This window comes from Trifolium pratense, linkage group LG1 (assembly GCF_020283565.1).
Source record: "Trifolium pratense cultivar HEN17-A07 linkage group LG1, ARS_RC_1.1, whole genome shotgun sequence".
Taxonomy (NCBI): domain Eukaryota; kingdom Viridiplantae; phylum Streptophyta; class Magnoliopsida; order Fabales; family Fabaceae; genus Trifolium; species Trifolium pratense.
This window is the reverse complement of record NC_060059.1, coordinates 46,127,721-46,134,834: the sequence shown is the minus strand read 5'-3', so window position 1 is coordinate 46,134,834 and position 7,114 is coordinate 46,127,721.

Sequence of the window (7,114 nt, the reverse complement as noted above, 5' to 3'; positions counted from 1 at the left end):
AAAAGCCACAACTGGTGGCTCTTCAAGAAAAACTTTGAAAGGGCAGAAAATGTCTTTAAAGGTTCCTTCTGCACCTTTGGACAATGTATCTTTCCACTATGCGCTTTATTTAACTTGTTTATTATGTTCTGTACTGGTATAAGATGTTGTAGCATCTATCACATCATCTGTCCGCCAGCCTGCCAGAATTTCAATCTCGAATAGTTATAGGAAGTTGAGTCGCCAACCTCTCGAAGTGCCAAGAGCCATCATAGAAAACATCCTTAATCTGTAACTGAGTGTCATTGATATGCACAAAAGGAATTCAGTTACACAATTTACCACCCTCCAGCCACTTATCATACCAAATAGAGACTTCAACCTTACCAATACTAACTATAAAACCATGTTTTAGCTCTTGTGCAGCCTTCACAATGGATTGCCAAGTATATGAAGAGCCTGAAGATGAAAGATCTTGAAGAATATGTGACCCTAAAAGGTATTTAGAAGACAAAAGTTGAACCCACAATTTATGTGGTTCATGAATCAAATCCCAAACATGTTTCCCAAGCATTGAAATGTTAGAAGTTCTCGCTTTACGCACTCCCAGATCTCCACGGGACAAAGGTTGCGTTATTTTAGGCCAACCGACCCAATGACAGCTCTTATTGCCCCAAATAAATTGGCGAACGCAAGTATCAATTTTGTCGCAAACTCCTTCCGGTAGCCAAAGATTCTGCATGGAATAAGTAGGCAAAGAACACAAGACAGATTTGGCAAGGGTGACCCTACCGGCTCGAGATAGTAACTTTCATTTCCATCCTGCAAGTTTAGCGGAAACTGTAACACCCCGAACTAACTACCCTTAAAAACGTGATCTTAAAAACTTTTTAAAGATAAGTAGCCGGAGCGCTACGGAAAACATTTTCAAAACGTTCGTGCACATGACACGAAACGTCGCAGCGGACAACATTACATAAAGGATTTTCAAAGCAATGAACATAATAGTTCAAAAGATAATTCATTAGCATAAAACATAAGTTAAGATGTTCGCATCGATATACGACGGAATACAAACGATCCCCGACTCGATGTTACAAAATACCAGAGCACTAATATACATCACAACCAAACTAAACTTAACAAAACTATACAAAGGTAGCCTACACTAGCTCCTCACCAAAAGTGCTCCACACCAAAACGATCTACAGCTAAAGCTCGATCGAAACCTCGACCTGAATACCTGAACCCCCAAAGGTCCAGCACATAACAATTAGGTAGAGAGTTAGTAAACATAATCACATACATACGAATATAGAAACGCACCTATATTCAACCTATCACGTATTACTAACTCACACACATGCCTCAATAGGTAATACACCAGATAACACATACTCACAAATACACAACCAGATAGTTTCACGTCGTTTCGGACAACACAAAGAACTCACATAACACATAACACATAATTGCACATTTACTCAAATGCGACTAATGCCAAACATTCAATGTCATGCCAACCTAGACACGACTAATGCATGTGGTACCATCTTCTTTATCAAGGAACTTACCATTGATATTCTTCTTTATTGGACAAGTCCAATATCCTTCTTTATCAGACAAGTCTGATATCCCTAAATAATGCATGAATTTATGAATGCCATGCATTTACCAAACATATGATAATCACTTAGCACGAAGCTACTGCTCACTACATGGATAACATAATCCATTAAACTTCTTTATCAGAAAAACTGATATTCTTCTTTATCGGACAACCCGATATACAAAAATACATATACTTCTTTGACATTTTATATAAATGCCATCACACAACACAATTATTAAACATATAATAATTCAAAACCAAAACAGAACCATGTTACAAGTGCCTAGATACACTTATAAACATCAACAACAATTGCTGTCGCAGAGGCCTTCGCTAAGCGAGGGCTTAGCGAGACATGGCGAACCTCACCAGGAAGTCACCTGCTCATGGCGAGCATTGGCGAGCTTCAGCGAACATGTTCGCTACAGCGAACTCCTGGCCGCTTAGCGAACTACACCAGAAAAATATCTGTTCTTGAGTTTCAATAAGGCAGTTTAAACTTGAATCCACTCAAAAATACATCTAGACATGTTATAAATTCTTATAAACAGCTAATTCAAGCATATATGGTATCAAGGAACATTAATCATCCCTTCCAAACATCCAAATACATCAAACAATCAAAATCATGTCAATTTCTTGCAAAATAAGCAAAGTTGCATAAACATGCAAAACCATCATCAAACATATACATATTCCCTCCTAGATGTTCATTAAGCATACTAAGATGAAAAGGACATGTTTATGATAAAGAAATTTCACCCAAACCCCAAAGAAATTGGATGAGAGAGTTTAGGAATGGAGGCTAGACACCTCCCCTCTCTTGGATCACCCAAGCTTATGCTTAACCACTCTCACCTTAGATTGAATGATGATTCTTGGCCTCTAAATCTCTTCTCCTTGCTCGTGTTCTTCTTCTTGCTCTCCTAGAGTTTTGCTCTTGCTTCTAAGCTTACAAACTTCTAACTTCTCATGAAAAACAAGTTGTGATACTATTCATGGGTTTGACTTGGTTACTTATACCACTTCCTTAGTCATGAACCAAGCCCAATGGCTTAGGCCCATTAAGCTATATCACACGCCCCAAGCCCACTAACATGGCAAAGGTTTCGCTCACAAACTTATGTTCGCGATAAATAATTATACGTCGCGTAAATAAATATTTAACACTAACCCAAAATATATGCAAATATATAAAATATCGATTTACTAAAAATCGGGTCGTTACAGAAACTTTGTCTATGATATAAGAAAAATCAGATTTAGTTACTCTACCTGACAAAAGAGGGAAGCCGAGGTATTTCCCAATGTTGTAGGTGTGCCGTATCTCAAGGATGCCTTCAAATTTGGTGATTTTGTGTCGATGAATATTCTTGGAGGGAAGGAATTTAGACTTGTGTATGTTGATCTTCATGCCAGAAGCAACGCAAAATGAGTGAAGGACCTCTTGAACAAGTCTTGCTTGGGAGGATTTTGCCTTGGTAAAGAGGAGACAATCATCAGCGAAGAAAAGGTGAGAGATAGCAGGGCCATGGTTAGTGAGTTGAATAGGCTGCCACTGACCAGCATTGATCTTATCTTGAATAAGTAAGGCCAACTTTTACATACAAAGAACAAACAAGTAGGGAGAAAGAGGGTCTCCTTGCCGCAAGCCACGAGTCGGAGTAAAACTGTCTAACTTCTCATTATTCCACTTAAGAGATAAGGATGAAGATGTAGTACAATTCATGATGAGCGTAATAATATGAGGAGGGAAACCAAATTCAGACAGAGTAAGCTTAAGAAAGTGCCAATCAATCCGGTCGTATGCCTTCTCAAAGTCAATCTTAAACATTAGAAAACCTGATTTAACCTTCTTTTTATGCATGTGATGCACCAACTCTTAGCGATTAGAGCGTTATCAGCAGTACCTCTATTTGGGATGAAACTACTTTGGAGAGGGCCAATGAAGTCATCCAAGAACGGTCGTATACGACATACCAAAATTTTAGAGATCAATTTAAGCAAGACATTGCATAAACTGATAGGTCTAAAGTCAGTTAAATGTTTGGGCTCATCAATCTTAGGGATAGGAACTATCAAAGTTTCAGCAAGATGAGGCTCAATGGCACCTGTAGTAAAGGCTTTGGCTATCAGCCCCCACACATCACCTGCCACAATGTGCCAATAGGTCTTGAAGAACACTGGTTAGAAGCCATCTGGTCCAGGTTCCTTATAAGAGGCCATGGAAAAGAGCGCATTTTTCACTTCCATTAGAGAGATGGGAAGAAGAAGACGGTCTTTAAGTTCTTGACTTAGCTGTGAGATGTTTGATAGTTGGAGACCACGAGGGTTGCAAAAATCATTAGATTGAAATAAACCCTTGAAAAATTTGAGTGCCTCATCCTTCAAAATATCGTCATTAGTGCACCATATACCATTGACATTTAAACCAATGATCTTATTTCTCCTTCTACGAATAATTGTTTGAGTATGGAAGAATTTGGTATTTCGATTACCATATTTAACCCAATTTTCCCTAGACTTTTGGAACCATAGCATTTCTTCTTGAGCTAAAATTTCATTATACTGATTTTGTAAGTCGCGCTCCAAGTTAATCAAATCTGATGAAATGCAAGAGTCAAGCTGACGGTGAACCCCTTTAATGCGAGCTTCAAGCTGACGTTTCTTTTTAAAAATGTTGCCAAATGTATCTTTATTGAAAATTATAGACTGCTCTTTTACCTCCCATAACTTAACAGTAGCACTCCCATGTGTGCTACACCAAACATTGTCAACAAGTCTTTCGTAGTCTGGGTGTGAAATCCAAGCTGCTTGAAAGTGAAAAAGTTTGGCTATAATGCTTCTAGATTTACAACAACTAAGTAGAAGAGGATTGTGATCAGAATAGTGTTGCGGCAACACTTCCACTAGAGCATGAGGAAAGGAAAGTTGCCAGTCAACATCAGCAACACATTTGTCAAGACGTTTGCGAACATGACCCCCAAGTTGCACATTTTTACGCCAGGTATGAAGATCCAAGAGATTGCAATCTGTTAACATATCACCAAACAAAGACGCGCGAGTATGATTGAAACTACCACCTGCAACCTCATTGGACAATAAAATTTCATTAAAGTCACCTACTAGAAGCCAAGGTCCAATAAGAGTGCTACGAAGATGTTTGAGGTAGTCCCAAAGGGTGCGTCGGTTGAGAAAGCCCGGAGAAGCATAAACAGCAGAACAATGCCAAAAAGCATCTTGTCGTCTAATAGTGAAGGTGATAACTTGATTCCTACTATCAACAAGCGACACGTCAAGATTAGTCAAGTGGGAGAGGACCCAAATACCACCAGAATGACCATTGGCTTCCTGCAGAAAAATAGGATTATATCCCAAGGAAAACCAAAATCACTTCACCTTTGAGAACTGAACATGAGTCTCATAGATACAACAAAGAGAAGGATGATGAAGAATAATCAAGTCACGAACATGTCGTGAGCACTAGAGGCCCCTCTAATATTCCAAGATAAAATAGAAAAATTATTAAAGCTATCCATAAAATATATGACAGAGGAGGATATTAGAATAAACTACAAATCAAGTAGCCATATCATTAGAGGGTGTCTCTTGAACCTCGCCCTGGGTATTGACATTAGGAGTGCTATGTTCTTGAGACTCACCACCAACTCCATCCATACATAGGGCACCAACGTGATTAGAGTTGCACGTGTCCCCCTCGTCATGCAGCAAAATGAATCTATTGTTTGAAATAGCTTGCATATTAACCGCTGGTCTGGCTCCAAACCCAACATCAAGGGGATCATTATTCTTGAAGTGCATATAATTGTTGGGAATTGAAAGAGCATTACAAGCTAGTTAAGTAGCATGTGAGTTAGCCAAAGAGATGGGGTCTTGACGTTGTCTTTTATGGTTGATAGTGGCCACCCCTTCACTTGGTGTTGTTTTTAACAAGTGGGCCCCATTAGCTTGAGATGGATGATTATTACTTTTTTTAGCATGAGATTTAAGGGAGGTGTCCCGTAGTGCATGTGATTGTATCACATTCTTGTTTCCTTTATTATTCAAATCCTTACCATTATTACTTTTCATATTCAAATCCATGCCATGTTTAGAAGATTTGGATCCAGAAGATTTTTTGACTTTGCGTTTTACAACTAACCAATCACCATGCAACTTATTCTCAATTATAGTATCAGGATTACCTTCATTTGCATCCAATAAAACTGGTGCATTAACTCTGTCATTATGGTGTGTGCTGGAAACGGCATGTTGCGGGAGATCCGCAGCAGATTGTGTTTGTGTTGCAGTGGGCGGAGTTCCGGCAGAGGGGCGCGTCGGAGTAGACTTACACCCCCTGGTGAGGTGTCCATAGCAACCACAGGTCGAACAAATACGGTGCAAACCTTCGTATTCAACTTGATACCAGTAGTCTCTCATCCAAACTTTACCCACCACAGGTTGATTCAAATTAATTTCAACACACACGAGCGAACCTTCCCCGACGAACATCCAGAGTCGTACTATCGACCTTGATTGGTCTTCCAACTGCAGAAGCAAGGGCTAAGAGGATGCTTTCATCATAATAAAAGAGATTTAATCCAAGGAAACGAATCCAAACCATTGTTTTATCAATCTTTGCTGTTGGCAAGGCAAATTCTTGGGACCAACATTGCACTGTCAAGTAGTGATCATAAATCATCCACGGCCCTCCATCCATGATTCTTGTTCTGTCGTCAATGCTATCAAGTTTCACCATGAAAAAACCATTCCCAATATTCATGATGTCAAATCCAGCATTCAATCTCCAGATTTTCTGTAAGCGCTCCTTCATTAGATGGAAACCGATGTTCTTTCCTAAAAGTTTCACCACAAGTGCATCTTTCCATGGTGCATCTAGACCCTCAAAGACAGAATCGTTAAAATGCACCATTGGTTGAAGCCGATCATTGTCCTTATATTCGTACCTATAACCTTGTCTCTAAAGGACACACGTTGGTGTACATGGTTGTTGTTGAGAGTACCCCCTTGGTCGGGCGGTTTATTATTGGCTGGTGTTGATATGAGTAGAAATGATCGGTAGATTTATTATTTTTATTTTTAAAATAGACATCTGTGTTAATAAATGAATAGAGATATAGATTCACCTACAAATTATAAAAAGAAAAAATATATATATAACACTTAATATCGATTTATCTAAAATATCAATATATACATAACTAAATCGGGATACATTAAAATTTGTGAAATAAATTGAGTTCTACACATGGTAGTCTGAGAAAAAATTGTGAATTTTTTATATACTTAGAGAAAACCACCCGGTATGAGGCCTTAATTTGTTGTAGCAAACATGTCAATTCCTAATTCAACTAACAATATTAATATTATTAGATATTCAACTAACAATATTAATATTATTAGATAGAAGATTTTGACCCAAGTTCAAACTATAAACCTTATAGTTATGCGTAAATTTTAAGTGATATTTGTCACTTAGGAAAAAAAAAGACAATTTAATTG